Consider the following 18,597-nt stretch of genomic DNA (forward strand, 5'->3'; position numbering starts at 1 on the left):
CTTTAAAGTCCCACAGTCAGGACTGGCCAACTTTCCAAAAAATGTCCTCGCTCTAAATGTTTGAAACTCAATTTGGTCCTCACTAAAAAAATAAAAGTACACACAAAATCTCATCCTCACACACTCTCCACATCCTCTCATCCTTCTCGAAACAACACAAACATCCATCATCTGCTCTCATTCCTCATTGCCTCTCCTTGCAATATCCATCCTACTCATAAGAATACACAGCACTTCATACACCCTACCCCGGGCCTCTCCTCACACTCTACACCTTTTTTGAAAATAATGAATAAAGATGTCATGCATGTGAGAGCAGCCTCCCTCTGCTCTGAACACTCTCCAGTCCTCCTCTTCCCTTCCCTCTTTCTAACTTTTCTCTCTCCTACCTGTCATCGTCCTTTCTCTCTTCAGTCGACGTCTCTCCTCCATTTTCCTGTCAGTCCTCACCCTTTTCTCCCTTTTTTTGTTTTCCCTTCTTTAATTTCCTGTCTAATCTCCTATACCTTTATTTTTTTATTCTCCTGACACCAATCAGCTTTCTTTATCTCTGTCTCTTTATACAAATGGTGATATGGTCATTTAAATAATGTTAAATCCAATAAAAGTGACGTAACAACTATTTCAAATGTGTCTCTAGTGTTTTTGAAATCACGAGCTCAATAAATGGCAGACATGAAACATGAAACCCAAGTCATAATCATTGTTAAATGAATTTCATTTATTTAAAAAGATTATTGCAGGACATTATTAAGGATTTTATTATAGGTCATACTGTAGCTTATAATACGTAATGTGACGTTATGTGGCGGGGAGCTAGCTGACAACCTGGAATCTTTTAAATTACTGCTCTCTCCTGCTGAAAATGAAATAAGGAACAGAATAGAGAGCACCTTTTTGTAAAACATTTATTCAGAGAAATGAAATTACAACAAGGTAGCAAGTCTGAAAGGTATTTTTGGACCTGCCTGATGTTGCAGGGACCTTCTACACAGTTTTAGAGGAGCGCTTTCTCTAATGACCAACTGTGGGGAAAAGGCTTCTATGGATGCATGAGATTCTTTGGCTCCAGTGTCACCTTGTTAAACTGAGCAGCAGGAGGCATCCCGTGGTGCTGCCCTTCATCCTCCTAGGCTCACACACACAAACTCTTCTCTACATAAATAAGTTGTTCTTAGTGTAAGGAGCCTGGATGAACGTGTGCAGACACGGAAGGTCTTTCAACGTCACGTTAACGTCCCCTGCATCCCTGTGTCTACATTGCGCCGGTTATGTGTTATTTGTGTTCAGTGAGAGGTTTCCTTCCAGCATGATGGAAACATATGAGGCCTGTGAGTATGGCTGTAATGTTCACTGCTGAGATGAACAGAAGGCACGCACCATATGAGGTCTGGAGATTACTTTTCTGCACTTCCTAAAATGAATATCTTTGTGCTGTACTATTATACATTACATAGCACACAAGCACATTACAGCATGTGCCAGTACGATGATATGACATTCAGGGTGCCTTCACACCCAACCCATTTGGTTTGGTTAACAATCATTCATTCATTCAAATCCAACTATTTTTATGATGGCAGATATGGGATGTTAGCATGAATTCAAAAGCTCACAGTAATGACATCTGTAGAGTAATTGATCTGTGGAAGGTCATGCAGGCTCTGTAACATTATTAATGCAAATCAACACATGATCCGTCGGGTATTTCCCATGAATATTAGCTGTTAAAACTGACATGCTTGTATCTTTGTAACTTAGTAGGTTTGTTTGTAGGTTCATTACCTCCATTGAAAGGCGCGTGACAGCGATTCCGCAGTAATATGCTCCACAACGTTCGCATCATCATCTACGAGCACACAAAGGGGCTTTTGTACAGTCCTGACTTGACCTGCTAGTCATTATTCGACTTGTAGTCTAAAAATACTACTAATAATTCTTATGATCAGTTATTTCTTTTGAAGCTCTTTGTGACATGTGTTAACATCAATCAGAAGCATAAACTTCTTTCATCGAAATTTGAGTTCCCCACGTGACAACATGTGTGAGAGTGTCCTTATGCCGTGTTCACACCGAACGCAGCGAGATTACATACAAAGTCTATGCACAGACGCGATGAAACTGGAGTGATGTGATTTTCCGCTGGCACGGCGAGTTTGGCGCGGCGCGGATGACGCAAATTCGCGTCAAACGCCGAATCACCCCAAACAACAACCGCAGAAGTTGAAATATTTCAACTTCTGCGTCATCACTGACGTCCTGCCGTTGTTGAATCAGGAAATAAATACTGTAGCCGTCTGTGTTCACCCAGAGCTCTACGATACTTCATATTAGTAGTGACCGGACCAAACTATGTGTATACATGTGTGTGTGTAAACCATATGGTGCAAACAATGAAATAGACGCTGCCGTATTTACGTCTAGATGACGTTATTGTGAGTGTTGATGAAGCTGCTACAATGTTAGCATAGCCTAGCACCGGTCGATCCAAGCTCCATTGAGAAAACAAGTACAAATCACAAAGCTAAATCACAGCCAAATCAGTTTATTTACAGCTGTGGTAAACAGCCGACGTGTGGCTCGCTAGACACAGTGAATACAGCTCGATGAAATCCACGGAGCTCCTCCAGACTATGTTATGAACCCAGACATGACGGCGTTTAGTTTCCCGTGATATCTGTGACTTCCACAACACGTACTAAGCAGAAATAGAGGTTATTTTTTCTATGGTTGATGGCGGAAAGTTGAACGGCTTTCAGGGCAATAAGCCGCGCCCCCTCTCCGGCACGTACAGCGCGATTCACGCGAATAAACACAAATAGTCCCCGGCGAGACCGGCGCCGCGAATGACACAATTAACGCGATTCGTGCCGCGCTCATCGCGTTTGGTGTGAACACAGCATTAGTGTTGTTGTGATGCATTGAGTTGTATTATTACTTAATGTCCACAGACTAGTTATGGCAGAAGTTCCACGGACGGTTATCATTTCAAGTCCAAAATTGCATGTCTGACATTGTCTAAACAAGACTTAAATATATTGGTATTTCATTCAGGATTTTGAAAAACTTGTTCTTTCCCATAAAATACAGAAATAAAATGTTATGTTTTATAAACATTAGTTCTACCTGCTTCTTGATAAGTGGATTTCATTATGTCATTAACTATATAACTCTTCTTAGCACCTGCATTTACTGTCTGTAAGTGTCTATTATAGTATGTCATCAATTTGCCAAATAAGTAAAGTATGTTTTTGATTATTATTTTTAATGTATTCAAGCTTACTATTAAGTCTATTTAGACACTGTGAATGGGTTTGTCACAGCACTCGTCATGAAGAATACAATGAATTCATGCAACATATGCTCACGTGGTCCTCAACCATTTGTATGATATCTTACAGAAAGTTACTCCTTTTTGTGCATTTTCCTCCTTTAAAATAAACGTTCATCTTCACAGGAAACAACGTAGGTAGGTTTCGGAAAAAAATGTGTTATAATAATTACGGGAGTGGTGTTACCAAAATAGGTAAGTTACGTGACAAACATATCAAAGATGACTTCTTGTTTCACACGGGGAATGAACAGCGGTCTCCTGGACAGATCGTTGTTTGTTGGACCCGTCCTCCTCCAGTCCCTCCAGCCCTTTGTGGGCTTCTGCGGTCTCTAGTTCATGATTACTTGGATAACATACAAAATGATTTAATGGAATACGAATTACAGGGCACTATATTTTGGTAGAGCAAAGAATGCTGGATGAGACCAGCCTGACGGTCAAATGGAACGTTTAACTGTTCAACATAGATATTTCCTTTAAATCAGCACACAACAGGAGACATGTAAAATGATGAGCCATCAATTTTTCCCTTCTGCTCAACAGCCAGGGTTTACTGTGTTCAGAGGCTTTGCTGCTGCAGCTGAAATATGAATTACATTTTAAAAGTACTTTTGAAGAACTGCTCATCGTGCAGTGCACAGATGTATGATGGGAGATTTTCAGCATGAATATCTCAGTGCTTTGCATCGCATGTGTAAGAAGATGTAAGTCTGTGCAGCACATTCTTTGTCATCTACTTACTCATGGACAGCTATACAATAGGTGAGTGGGATGGAAATTAGGTATGCACGAAGGCTTTGTAGAAGTCAGAGCATTCTGCAGGAGTTAAAATGTCAGCGTGACAATGGCTTAACAATGTACCTGCATTTCTAGTTATTATATAGGACAGAAGTGTCAGGGAAAAATAAGTGAAAGCTGAGGAAAGACGGAGAACTGGGTCTTCTGAGGAGAGAGCAATTAGAGAAAGCAAAGGGGAGGTTTGCTATAGCTCAGCAGGGTGAAGGTCTTGCTTCAGTAGATTAGTTTTCAGTCTCTGTTGGAAGACGATGTGTACGCGCAAGGTTACCCCAATGGAAATGTCATTTTATACCTCATAAGAGCTGAGAGAAAATAATCTACTTTTGGATGAAGGTCCGGTTGTTGGAGGAAACTTAGCAGTGGCATGAAGTTTAAACAGACACTGTAGGAGTGGCTCGAGGTGTATGGGCGTAGAGTTCAACCACAAGTTCTTGTTCCCTTTTTTCCATTTTTCTACTACATTTCCATTTTAAAGCACATATCTTTTGCTACGTTTACTTCTAGCGTCCACACTACTCCGAAACATTTTATGAACTCCAAAAACGGAGGGGTTTGAAAACGCTACCGACGCCGCGTTCATCTGACAACTCCGGGGTTGTGTGGCAGTGTGGACGGGCTGAAACGGACACCTACAAAAACGATGAGGTAGACACCCATGTTCCCTACTTAATTGGGTCTCATCAGTCACGATGTGTCCTTCCCTGATTTGTCCCACCGTTGGAAGAAAAAATGTCCATTTCTTATCAATGCTTATTTTGTTCTGCACGACTATTGTGAAGTTCACACAGAAACCGTAAAGAAATAAAAGTGTAAATGCTCTCCAGTACGACAAAGACTTCAGCCACCAGCAGAGCTGCGAGTGTGAAAACAGACAACAATGAAGCCGAGGAAACGAGTGAGAGACGTGTGTTGACCACATTTAATGACCCATAATCTAGTCAACTTTGAAAACTTTTGAAATGTGTCTGTGTGAGTATACGGAGGAAGATAAAAGAGGAAGATCTTAAGTAACAAGCCCAATCTTTTATGAGTACAATAATACTTGTGTACGGGAACAATCATGGGATATTTGTTTTCAGGCGTGTTAGTATTGACGGAACGCCTTTGTGGACGTAGATTGTGTTAGTGTGGATGTAGCCCAAGAGACTAAGAATGAGGATTTGGGAAACTTGGGTCTTTATTTGGTCAAAAATGTACATATTTTTTAATCAAAGGAACAAAGAGTCTCAAAGATCAGGCACAATAACTAAACTGGAACGCTGATGCAACAAAGACAGTCAAGCAAATGAGTGAATGCTGGCTGGTGATAACACACTGAGGACAAGTGGTGGGCCGGTGAGCAATAGCAGGGAGGGAGATGACAGGATAGGCTAGCACAGCATTGGATGAAGAGTAAGCAGGGGATTTACAAATGCACCGTAATAATGAATCTGACTAAACACTCATTCAGCGAACCTTACATAGAAAACTGGAAGGGAAGCAAAAAACGATGATATTGTACTGAATTTGCATTGATAAAATACCGAACATATGACTGCCACATCTTTCATCACATCAACTCATTTAGGACTATGACTTGACCAAACATCTGCATGAACAGGCTGGGCTGAGCTCATTAAGCCGCCCTTTAACTACAAAAGCCTCATCGTTCTTTAGATCTTGCTACGTCCACTATGACTACAGAGACCACATCGAAGCATCTGCTGCCAAGGCCTGGCACATGCAGAGGCCCGGAGCTGCAGCGATGGAGCCGGCCCTTTTTCTTCCTCTCCATTCTACCATTTCATCCCGTCATCTGTCACTTGACTCATAGCTACAGTAAAACGAGTGCAGGATGTGAGAACTGGGAAATGAAAGATTTTAAGGGAAAGAAAGAACCATGGCCTGCAGGTGCAAAAACTTCTATAGCTGCAACAGGGCTTCTCCGCTGTGATCAATGTTTTCTTGTTGACTGTTTGAGGCAGACATTTGTTCCACCACCACATTACAAACTGTAGCATTGATAGGGGCGAGATACGGATAATCCACTCGGAGAACAGATATTTAGGGAAATAGAGCCAGGTGCTTCTTAAAATCTGATCCATCGGCGACCACACAGCCCGAGGCAATGTTACATCCTCCACAAAGAGACGTGTAGGATGGTTCAGGCAAGGAAAATCGATGCTTCCAACATATTGCATCACCGGACTACAAGATCTATACAGAGAGAAAAAAAATATTGCTGCCAATACGACACCGGGGCAACATTACACTGTGCAATAGCCAGAGGAGATGAAAATAGACACATAAAGTGGAGCCGGACGATGTCAGGGCCGTGAAACATTCATTAAAGGCCGGTCCTTTCACAGCGAGAGGGTGAGGACGCTGGGTCGCTGCTCTCATCATTCATCCTATATGGAGAAATAAAGAGGGAGTGTGAAAGTGGGAGAAAATAAGATTGAAGAAGCGAGAGATGGAGGGAAAGAAGGAGGAGGCGAGTGTTATTGAGGGACGTGGGATTGTACTATGAGAAGATCAGCGATGGTGTAGATTTAGGCCAGATAATTAGTGTTGTATGGATGGATGATTGGGAGGATGGGGGGAGGATGAGATGGCCATATGGAAGGAAGGCAACTGTGTGACCTTTGAAAAACAATGTACAAGATGGAGTAGCGTTAATCTGGATTACAAAGGCTTGGCTCAAAAACAGATGGACTCACTCTATGAGGAGGAATGGATACAGGGATGCAGGGAATCACTTGGTCATAACTGAAATGATAACGATAGTGACAATGGCAATATTTAGACCAAGTACCATTATGCACCACAACAACAAGCAAGGATGGAAGCAAAATTGCTAGCGGCTCCGGTTGTGGAACAGTCGTGCCGTTAGGCTACAGCCTCAAATATTTTATGAATAGCGACTTGTAGCGACTTGCTGCTCGGAGTAATACCTGCTCACGGCTCCTCCGGCAGGGTCTGTCTCTCTCCTCTCTCACCGTGCAGATGCAGGCGAGAGTAAGTTACCATGGTCACCGGAATCAGCGTCACCAAGATATTTAGTTGTAAGTCAGCTCATGTGATGTGTGAATGTGCAATAGCCTGAGCAACTTCACAGCTTGTCAAATTAAACACAGGCCTGTGTTTGTTACAGCAGGAAGAGTGGAGGTGAAGTGTACAAAATAATAATGAATAAATAAGATTCAAGGGCAACTGTTTTGATCTTCACTTTAGATTTGTTTGACTTTATTTTGTTGTGCTCTTTATATTTTATACATTTGAATCGGAATCTCTCTTAGTTGCTGTTTACAAACTAAAGTACTGAAAGATCATTTTTGTTTCATTTTTAGTGAATATTTTAAGGCAAATCATCAATGTAATACTTCATATAATACAACATGCATATAAAACTATAACATGTATTCACTTGCAATTGTATCTTCTTGAAATAAGATTGTTTTTTATGTTTTGTAATGGCATCAACAATGCTGTTATCGCGAAAATTCCCTAAAAATGTTTTTTTTATTATTTAGGGCTACATTGCTGTGTGAGACTATTAGAGTGATGACAAACACATGGAGGGATGGAGGGGGCACCATATCATCACATAATGGCTGGATACCATGACGGAGATAAACAAAATGTGATCGGTAGATGGAAAACGTGAGGTGGCCCGAAAAGAAACCAAAATGTATAAATGGAAGCGGGAATGGAAATAAAGTTCAAAAAGTCAAAACATAACAGAAAAACATACAGAAAGGAAAAAGTGAATTGTTGGAGTGATTACAGAACTTTGATCACCCCATGTCACCGATTACCAGTTACCATGAAGGACATGTGAAAGAAAGAAATAGTGGTTGTCAGAAAGAAAAAGAAGAGCAGCCAAAAGAAGAAGCAAAGATGACAAATGAACTAATGGCTTCATGAAGGGCGTGTTGGTGGCCATTGTTTAGTAACTGTAACAACTACTGATTAGCACAAAAGAGAGGAGAAAGTGATTGTGAGATGGAAAAAGGAGCATTCAAAAGAGATGGCTGCACAGGAAGGTGGATGAATAGGGTTTCACAGACAAATGAGTCATCATGAATGAATAATTTCAGGACTGAAATGATGATTGGTTATCATGATGGAGAGGCAACATGGAAGAAAGGTAATGATGAGCATAGTAAGCATACTGTATATGGATGTCGGCATATACATATTTAAATAAAGACTAGTTACCATGATGGAGATGACAAAGACCGAGAGTAATTGTCAAATGTGAAACGTAGAACAGTCCAATAAGGAAACTGGAGGAATGGAAGGGGTGTCATGGCTGCCATGGATTGCTAAATTAAAAAAGCAATGTAATGAGAAAAAATGAAATCTTATAAATAAATAAACTCTACGAGGGATGGACATACAGATGGATGGATGGGATGATTTGGTCACTTGTTAATAACTGAAGAGAAGAACAACAAGGGATTGTCAAATACAAAGTAAAGTGAAATACACAACCACTCAGACCACTGTCGTACAACTGGAAGAACGCATAGACCATAATGAAAGGAAGAGAGGAAGAGGGAAATTAGAACAAACACAGATGCTCACCCCTACAGGCACACACACACACACACACACATGCATAGGAGGGCAGGCGAGCTGATGGATGGTGATGTCACCACGGGTACCAACGAAGCATTTATTCCCGCATGAATAATGTATACACTCAACCATCAACCCGTTCCTTTCCTCCCTTTCTTTCTTCCCTCCGCTCTCTGAAGGCGCCGCTGCCCATCCATCCGTATCGCTCCGCCCGCCTTCTCATCTCCAAGCGCAAATAAGAACAAATTGCTGCTGTAGGGAGTGTGTGCATGAGTGCGTGTGTCCGGAGAGATGTTAACCAAGGTGTGCGAGCATGTGTGTAAGTTAGAGTGTAACTGTCCGTGTGTTTTAGGGAGGAAAGAAACAAATTGGTTTGCCTTGTCTGCATGGACCGTTCATACCTCACAGAAACAAAGCCACACATATGTCATACGGACACATTCTGATAATTTAACAAAGTGTGGTTTCATATTTGAAGTCAATGAACCCAGTAATTCTTCATTGTTTTGAATGTAAGCTGAAGCACATTGGTCTTGAAATGAAACGACTATGAGGTGCTAAAATCTCAGTTTTGATATTCGGACAATGGAGCAGGACAATGATCCTAAAAAGCATAGATGGATCACTAAAAGAGGTCTACTGGGCACAAGTCCAGTGGCTTCAAAGCGTCAGTTGCCCGCTAAAGCAAGAGCCTCTGGGATTTGGGACTAAGAATATCTCAATCATTAATCACGTATTTTCTTTTTTCTTTTTGTCTGGATAATTGCATGGCCAGGCTCCCACCGGCAATCTGGCAATTCTGACAAATGCCAGATGGGCCGGCCCACCTAGTGGGCTGCGAGGCCTCCACCAGCAATAAGAGGAAAAACACATCAACTTGACCTTGGCTGACGGGTCAGTCCCAACAGCCACTGTGATTGGGGGTTACACTGCCCCAAAATCGTCAATAGGCCACCTATACGGCAGGTGGAGTGGTACTGACCGACGTCTCCCCACCCCCACACCTTCAAGTGGATCAGTCCATGTATTATCAGAGAGCAAGCTGGAAATAATCGGCCCAGTATTCACTTCTGACGAAAATTGCTAAATTTTGATTCTCAGCCCGACCGTGCGCAGAACTGAAGCTGCACATTGCACCTTCACATTTTGAGTGTGGTATTCATGGAAACAAAGGAGCTACTACTGACTGTTGGAAAAGACTAAAACTACTCGTCACTGGTGAGATGGAATCAAAGTTATAAATCCTGGCTATTAGTAATGTTTTTACCAGAATACAAAGTACAGTCGAGAGACATCAGAACATATAATCTATCATGTTTTGTTCACATTGTAACACAGCGGCATGGCTGTGTGATCGAACCAGTGATCTTGAATACAAAGACTGCCCACAGCGCTGACCAGCTGCATGTAAGTGAGAATGTGCAGCTTCCTCTGAGCCTCGTCGTCCTGCTGTGTCCTCGAGCAAACGCCAGGACACGAGTGTCCGTCCCCCCCCCCCCTCCCGCCTGCAGCCACCGGACAGGAGGGGGATTTTGATCTGCCGATCCCCCCTGCAGGGACCAACCAGCCGCCCCAAACACCTGACTTCCTTCCTCTGGCTTTGAAGAGACACCATGTCAAAAGAGCCCACAAGCAACACTCACACACACACACACACACACACACACACACACACACACACACACACACACACACACACACACACACACACACACACACACACACACACACACACACACACACAACACACAGCTTGTACAGGGCTCAACTGCAGCACGTGTCCAGAAATAAAAGGTGAAATATGATCAAAGCTGTAGTATTCTCAGATTGAATGAAGACAAAGCTTTAGCAGGCACCAATAATCCCAAATGATAATTTGCTCCTCCTGATCTGTTCCCACGGATGTTTTCTCCTTCTAATATGAGGGGTGAGTTATATTTTTGCAGTGGAATGGAAAAAGGTCTTTATGGGTCTTATAATTAGGTGATTTCCTTCCATTTCCCTCTAAATAATAACAGTGCCTGTTAAACTCAAAACCCTCATTTTACAGCACAGGTCAAAACCGGCATTGTAAAAATAATATATATATACTATATATTTTTAAATTACTTTACTTTTTATTTCCTACTCTGGTTGCTGCACGCACTACCTGATTTTTGCTGATAAAGCACAGTATCCTCTCTGGATGAGGAGAAGCTCAAGTCTTGCCTCATCTAAAAACAACCAACTCCATGAAAGAAACATAGAAGAAGTCGTGCTCGAAGTGGCAACGTCCAATCCTCCAGATGAGGACACCATTCATTCCCAACCAACAAAAAGATGGTTTTGAGTGACCCTGAAACCTCTGAACATGAGTTGTATTGGAAGATGTAATAAGACTAATTACTGCACCGTGCTGTATGTCAATTGAGTGAAGAACCCCCGTTGTGCAACTTTTTATATACTGTACTGTTAATGGAGAAATGAAAGACTTGGCGTGATGCCAGTTGCCTGAGTGCTATATGGGTTAAAGACAAAGGACATCGAGGACAGATAGAACAACAAAACCATGATTTGGTGAAATAAAATCAAAGCTATTCTACTAAGACGGAAGATGTATGAACAACTCGCCTGTTTTTGGACTTACAAACCATTACTTTTATTCACAATGCAGTTTTGCCCTTTCGGACACATTCTGTGGAGGTGTAATTCGAAGCATCTGTTACCGTTTGGCATGCAGGGAGGAGGCTTCATGCCGGCCACAAATACACTGCTGTCAGGGAACAATTACCGCAAAATTGCACTCCGATCTATATTCTTGAAAATTCTTGAAAGATTCTTGTATTGAACCAGTGGAAGAAGCAACAGAGCTGATGTTTTCACCATGATTATATTGACATGTCCGCGTTGTTATGAAAGTCAGGTGAGGTATCTTTGATTGTAATATTCCAAAGGCTAAACTGTTTGTTACAGATCCAGAGTGTGGCAAATATAAGGCATGGGGTCTCCAACGTCGCCTTGACATCTGGCTGGTGTGTCCACCACGACAAAGGGTCCTAATTGACCTTCCACTGGCATTGTTTCCGTGGTGCCGGCACAAAATCATACGTGTATTAAGAGATCATGGTCACTTCACGTATTTCTGTGAGATGAAGCTGTGTGAGTAACAGCCATATTCTCTGAGTAGCAAAGTGGTGATAGGGTGATGTTGTTATACTGCAAACCAAAAATCTGAGGATGAATGTTAAGATGGAACATTGAGTTTGTGACTTCAATGCATCCCACCAGTCAGCTATCTATCCCAAGTAGGAAAAGCAGCATTTTTTTTCCATCAAATGAATATCAAGCAAGTGCTTGCTAATACTTGGTGCTATCTTTCCAGGGACCTGTAGAGCTCTACTCCAATTTCCACTTTTCTTTTGTCTCTCTCCCTTTGTTTGGTTGTCCAGTCGGAGCTGGTGTACTGATACCTGCTGCTGCTGCTGGACAGAGTGCTGATTGAACTAAAACAGGCCGTTCAAACAGAACGCTGAAGTGAAAGATGGTGAAATGCTCTTTAAAGCTGAAGGGAACTGCGGATTAGATGATCATCCTTTCGTGGGTTTGTCACAACAAGTGACCCATTGTGCGTTTCACATAGCTATTTGATCCTGTTATGACTTGTATGTTATTTGAAGCAATTACTACCACCTAGTGTTAAGTTAAGGTGTTACGGTTATTCGCCAGTGTTCACCTTCTATATGTGTGGCACATGTGACAGGAAGTAGCGTTGTATTCCTTTTCCTGCTTTTGTGGCAAGATGGCTCTGTTGTACTCAAGTGATTGTGCAATATTATCTTCATCCATCCTGCATTTTCTGGCCCTCTGAGTGGCAATGCCTGTGAGTATCATTTACTTGTATAGCTTTAAGTATTTCTGAGGGTTTATTTTGTTGGTTTGTTGTAGGTAGAAAGACATGACATGTGCAACATGTAACTGACTGAATCTAGGAAGACGGAACAGGAATGTAGGTTTCCATTATTTTGTATCACATACTGACAATTAGTGATGATCTGTTTAGCATTATTGTTATTTGTTAGCATGTTTGCTTGTGAAAAGTGAAATGAACATTGTAAATCACTTTAAGTTTGATGAAAACTTCTTCATATTAAACCTGACCAAATACAACACGCTGGTCTGTTCCTGGAGGAAGAGTTCAGCTGAATGCAAAGCCCGATACAGGACACGGAGTCCACATTAGGTCCGAGCAGAACAGATCCACTGTTGATTAACATATGTATTAGAGCAGCTGGAACCAATTATTGTTTTGATCCCGAGTATTAATGAGATGTCAATCATACTTATTTGCAGATCTAGAAACACATATGACTTATTTTTGTGAAAACCATATCGGTCCCTTTTGAAAAGGACCGAAAGACAAAAACCCCTCGTTCCATCTAACAAGTATGAGAACTATTCATTTGCAAAGTTCTCAACACTAACCTAGGGAGGAGACAAATGTACAAATCACACAAAACTTGGCACAAACTCTTGTATATTAAACTCCGGGCAAGCTGAGTCCTTTCACTCTCCCGGGGCCGAGGGCTAAAATGGGTCTTGGATGAATGCACACAGTAGGAGACCAGAACACTTTTCTTAACCTGCGCGCGTGTGTGTGTGTGTGTGTGTGTGTGTGTGCGCGTGTGTGTGTGTGTGAATATCAAATGTCCCCACCATGAGATCCTGACAGATTGAAACGGCATTCCTCGCTTTAAAAAGAGCATGTGTGCTCTCGGGGTTGTATTCCGTGCATCGACACGATGAACAGGTGGCTTCATCCATCTTTTTATTTCGTCCCCTCAGCCTACTGTTCACCCAACCCTCCCATTTTAAAGAACAGAAGCAGAAATGGGAGTCGGGGATATGCACACCAACAAGCGCACCTCGAGAGGCAAAAGACGGGAAATTCAGAGGAGGTACTAATATTACAGGAGGAGGAAGACTGAGGCAGGGCGGAGCGATTGAAGAAGAGGAAGAAGCTCGGGGAGCAGAGAGGGAATCAAGTGTGCAGATGGCCGAACAGTTGTTGTCAAACTCTGTGAAAACAGTGAGATGTGCTGAACAAGACGAGCCTCTCTTCTCTTCCCGCCCTTCACACTTGTGTCTTTCACCGCGTCTCCTTCCCGTCCTCTTCATCTCTCCCTTGAAAACCCCCCCTCTCCCTCTCTCCTCTCCCGTCTCTCACCCCGTCCACCCTCACACCGTCTCCCTCTGAGTTCTTTGAGCGAGCGCTGCTAACTTTTTGTTTAAATGAAATGCAAATGCGCGTCGTGCAGAGCTATTGGAGTGGAAACACCTCGCTTTCCATATGGAGCTCTACTCTGGGGAGAGGAGGGTGTATAAATACAATATTGATTTGTATGTGTGGTCCAGTTTTATTACCCATGCGAGGACCCACTCGGCACCACCAAGAGGACAATGTGGCTTGTGAGGACATTTTGGACACTTGTTTTGACTGTCACTTCGTTCCATCAAGTCAATCTGATGGACTGATGTACTAAAGATTGATCACTGTCTGATGTGAACATCTTGTTGATGCTATAAACAAATTATACAGTTTTACAAAATCTCACAGATTCAGTTGGATGATATATATGTTTATATTATGACATGATTGTTGGTTTTGATATCAATTGCAATATTTTGAGTTTTTTAATGTATTCTTCTTTAGTAATTAAAAACATGTATTGGGCTCTTTAGGCTTAAAGTGTTCTTTAGTTTTGTTCTGCCTTAGTCTAGTTGGTCTGAGTTGGGTACGGATGAGGCGTGACAAGTCATCCACAGCGGGCCTGCAGCAGAGTCCATTAACACGAAGCACGTTTTCGCCTTGTGTTACTCGCGCACGTATGACTGTGGGAACGTTAGTGTTTATTCGCCATGTCGGCGTAAATACGGCAGCAATGTTACACATCACATTCAGACAGAGTTTTGTCCAGTCGCTGTACAAATATGAGGTTCATTTTCTCCCTTTCTGATTCAACAAAGTCAGGCGGAGAATCTCAACACTGATCGGCCTTCGCGACACAGCGGCACTCAAATTTCTCTGATGATTAGAAACTGCTCATGCTAAACACAAACTTGCAGAATTACGTCTTATAATTGGTATATTAGGTCTTTTGCACGTTGTAAAAAGTCTGCTTCGTGTTTGGTCTGAAGGGGAAACACTAACCACGGAAGCCAAAAACCCTGCTGCGTCCGTGCCCCATGTATTTCAGCCGTAACTCTACATTTCATTGTGCAGTGGACAAGAACTGCACTTCTATGTACTGTCTTTCAGCAGCAACTGAAACTCCCTACAATTATAGAGAAGCAAAGCACTCACACTGTCTCTCCAGCATAACACTCTGTGTCGTTGTAATAGCAAAACCAGAGTCACTGAACGTTCCAAGCCGGCCATCATGGTCTCAAAAGAAAGAAGATGGAGGAAAGAGACACATTTATAATGTCCTGTCCACAATTTAGCGCATCATATTAATACCAATGAAAAGATCAAATTGGATACAACAACGTTTTAGCCGATTGCAAAAGGTTGCATCGTTTGACATATGAAGACATTGTCAGGGTACAAGAGCTGGTTGTGCTCATTTGGGAAGTACATATGACACAGCTGCTGCATTTGTGGGGAGTTAACCCGCATGAAGCCTTGGTCAGGCTTGGAAAACAGTGAGTGTTTTTTGACGCTCATCATTACGCCTTTGGTGTGTGTTGCTCTTATGTGAACCCACGCAACAGCAGTTGCGTTTTAACGTAATTTACATCTGTTTCCGTAACTTCCACACTTGACTTACGCCAGCTACGTAATGTTTCACATGTACATACATTTTAATCTCGATCTTTTCCGAAGCCCAACCGATTGCTTTTGTTGCACTAGTAAACCGATAAAATTGAGTGAACGGACGTTGGAAGTTTATTTTGGAAATAGACTGTATGCATGTAACCAGTATTTGACAACATGCACATGCATATCCTTTACTAGAACCAGGTACGCTTCTTAACAAGGCCTTTAGATCAGGAACATTTCGTGTCTGTTCATGTCATATTGTGAATAAATCTTTCTTTTATTTTCTGCGGTCATGTCCCCATCACTGCCACAACAGTTAAGGGAAAATGAAATTGCTGAGGTTTTCCGGACCTCAGGGACCCACAGTCCTGCTTTATAAAGATATTAGAAATGACAACCACCGCTGGAGAGGTTGAGGCTCAGGTGAGATAAAAAAATTGAAATGAAACACAAAAGGCTCTTGAATCCAGGGCAGCACCTCGATTCCACTTCACATTCTGAAGATCACCTGCCGGCGTGTTGAGCCGCAGCACGTTCTGTGTGTGCCACAGGCCTGAAATGACACACATCTCGTGGTGATGTGTCTCGGACTGCAGGGTAAAGAGGCGGTGCAAAGCTAAATTCAGAGTAGGGTACAACTGCGTACATTTCAAACGGAGGAGAACAGAGAATTTATGTTAGCCTAATACCAAGAGGCACCTCCGCTCACGATCGACACGTGTCAAAATCTCGCATTCTGCTGCAGTAAACTGCATCATATGTTGGGTGACCAGTTATGGCTCCTCTTGTGACTTTTCTCAAAACACCTTTCATTGCCTGTTTTATACTTGCATTAACTACCTGCAGACTTCTCACTCACTACTATTAACCGGCCCCTGGCCAGTAGGAGCTGCTGGGGAAGAACTGTTTGCCCAAATGTATTGTTTGGGACGGTGTGTTTGGCTAACAGCTAACAGAAGCACCAGTCCACACACAGCTGAGTACATCGCTGCCACTAGCGGGACTACAGACACAGCTGACTGCATTGTTGCTGATAAGCCTCTGCTCTATGGCACCTCTCTGTATTGTAGTCGCAGAGAACGGAGAAAGACAACATTCCAACAAGCTACTTTTAAGTTCATTACCGTGTGATATAAAATTGAAAAGCCAATTTAAAGACTTAATGAGGTAGTTGATTGGACATCAAATTCCAAAAACTGTATGCCAGCAAAGGGGACAGGACACGAGGGATTGTATAGCTATGTTTACAGGAGGAACACTGTGTTCATAGCCTGTCCTGAGACTGGAACCTTAGGAGAGTGAACAACATTCATCCTTTCATTTCTGGCTTCAGATTTCCAGCTGGACCGAGGAGTTATTCCTCGTCTCCAGTCAAAAGTTCAATTCTTTGTTCTCTACCACCTGCAATATTTGTTTTTGCATCACAGAGAAACAAAAACGAGTTATATAGTTTGAGCCGTACACAGTATGACTTGAATTAAACCTCACATAGGTCCTTATGTCAAAGGAATATCATGTCTGAAAGGCGCTCCTTGATAATGGGGTCTTCAGCGCAGTAATATTCACTTTTTTGAAGCACAAAATGTCAGCGCTGAACAAAGAGCGCTGTTCTTTGCTAATGAGGTTTAGAACGTGAAAACAAGAGCAGCAAGGGTGCTGTTTGATTTTGAGTGAATAGATCTGTTAACGAAAGGAAGTGTGATTAGGATGCGTAAGATGTGAAACGGTTGGTGAACGGTTCCCTTTGCAAGATGGAGTCTTTGAACTGAATGTGAAAAAAAAAAAAAAACACGCAGGCCAAGGTGAACTAAAGTGATGAACCTAATCATTCTCATTCAAATGAATGTAAAACGGATAACAGCACTTGTGTTTTAAAGTAGTGAATGCCTCTTTTTTTCTGGTTCTTACATGAATTCACGTGCTTTAGGATCGAATCGATCTTGGCCTTGAATCATTGAATCCAGCAAATGATCTTTAAAAAATACAAAAAACATGAATAGTTCCTTTTTTAATGAAAATAGAGCATGTACTGTTGGATTTCATCTTAGGTAGTGAGACAATAAGTGACGGGATAAAAACGGGTATGTTCATGCGTCTTTGATGTCCACAGGTGTGAACAGATACATGCGAGTGTGAGAAATAATTAAAGGTGTGTGTGACGTGAGGAAGACGTGTGTGAAACAATACGATAGTTTTTCATGGTTCTCGTTAAAATGTCAGGAGCCAGTTTCTTGATGCATGATCTTATTTTAAATCTTTCAAATAGTTTTGATCTCTGCTGATACGAATGGAAAGCCAGACTTAAACGAGAGAGTTGGCTAAATGGTAAATGAGTGTACGTGTGTAGCTCTTTTAACACTACATGTCATTCACCCATTCACACACTGATGGCAGAGGCACAGCCTACCCCGAGGACACATCGGCATGGAGCCGGGATCGAACCGCCGATCCTCTGATTGAAGGAGGATCGGCTGATTAAAGGACGACCCGCTCTACCCCTGGTAGACCGTGGTCTGGCAAGCAGGAGGGGACATGGAGGAAAATGTAAAAGGGAGATGTGGGAAACAAACACCTGTTTTTGCGCTCTGCCACAAAAGCTGAAAAACACAAAAGTCAACACATTCCTGCATCATCGTGACAGCTGGGAAATAACAAACGGAGAAATCGGGAAAGGGCCATGCATTTCAGGGACAATAAGTTAGACCTTCAGATATAAAGCAAAGAATTGTTCAACTCAAATGAATTTTTCCTATGTATTTTGTAATAAGGTGTCTAATTACAAGGGCATACATTATTCATCTTGCACAGCAACAGATTGAAAGACACGATAAAGTGTAAAAGAATAAAGCCTGGAAGATCATGTTAACATCACATTTGTGCATTAAAATTCAAAGAGACCAACCATCGCTGGTCATTCAAAGTAGTTCCATATCAGTGTAGTTTGTAGGTTCCCCTTAAAAAGTAATGTCTACATTCTGAATGAAGGCTCTGAGGATGGACAGTTATGTTGTACAGACTGTAGAATGAAGTACAAGTCGAGTTTTTTAATACAGTATCTATTTTGTGTTATTTATGTAACAGTTTTGAAGAGGATGCTTTTATT

Source organism: Pholis gunnellus (assembly GCF_910591455.1).
Source record: "Pholis gunnellus genome assembly, chromosome: 9".
Taxonomy (NCBI): Eukaryota; Metazoa; Chordata; class Actinopteri; order Perciformes; family Pholidae; genus Pholis; species Pholis gunnellus.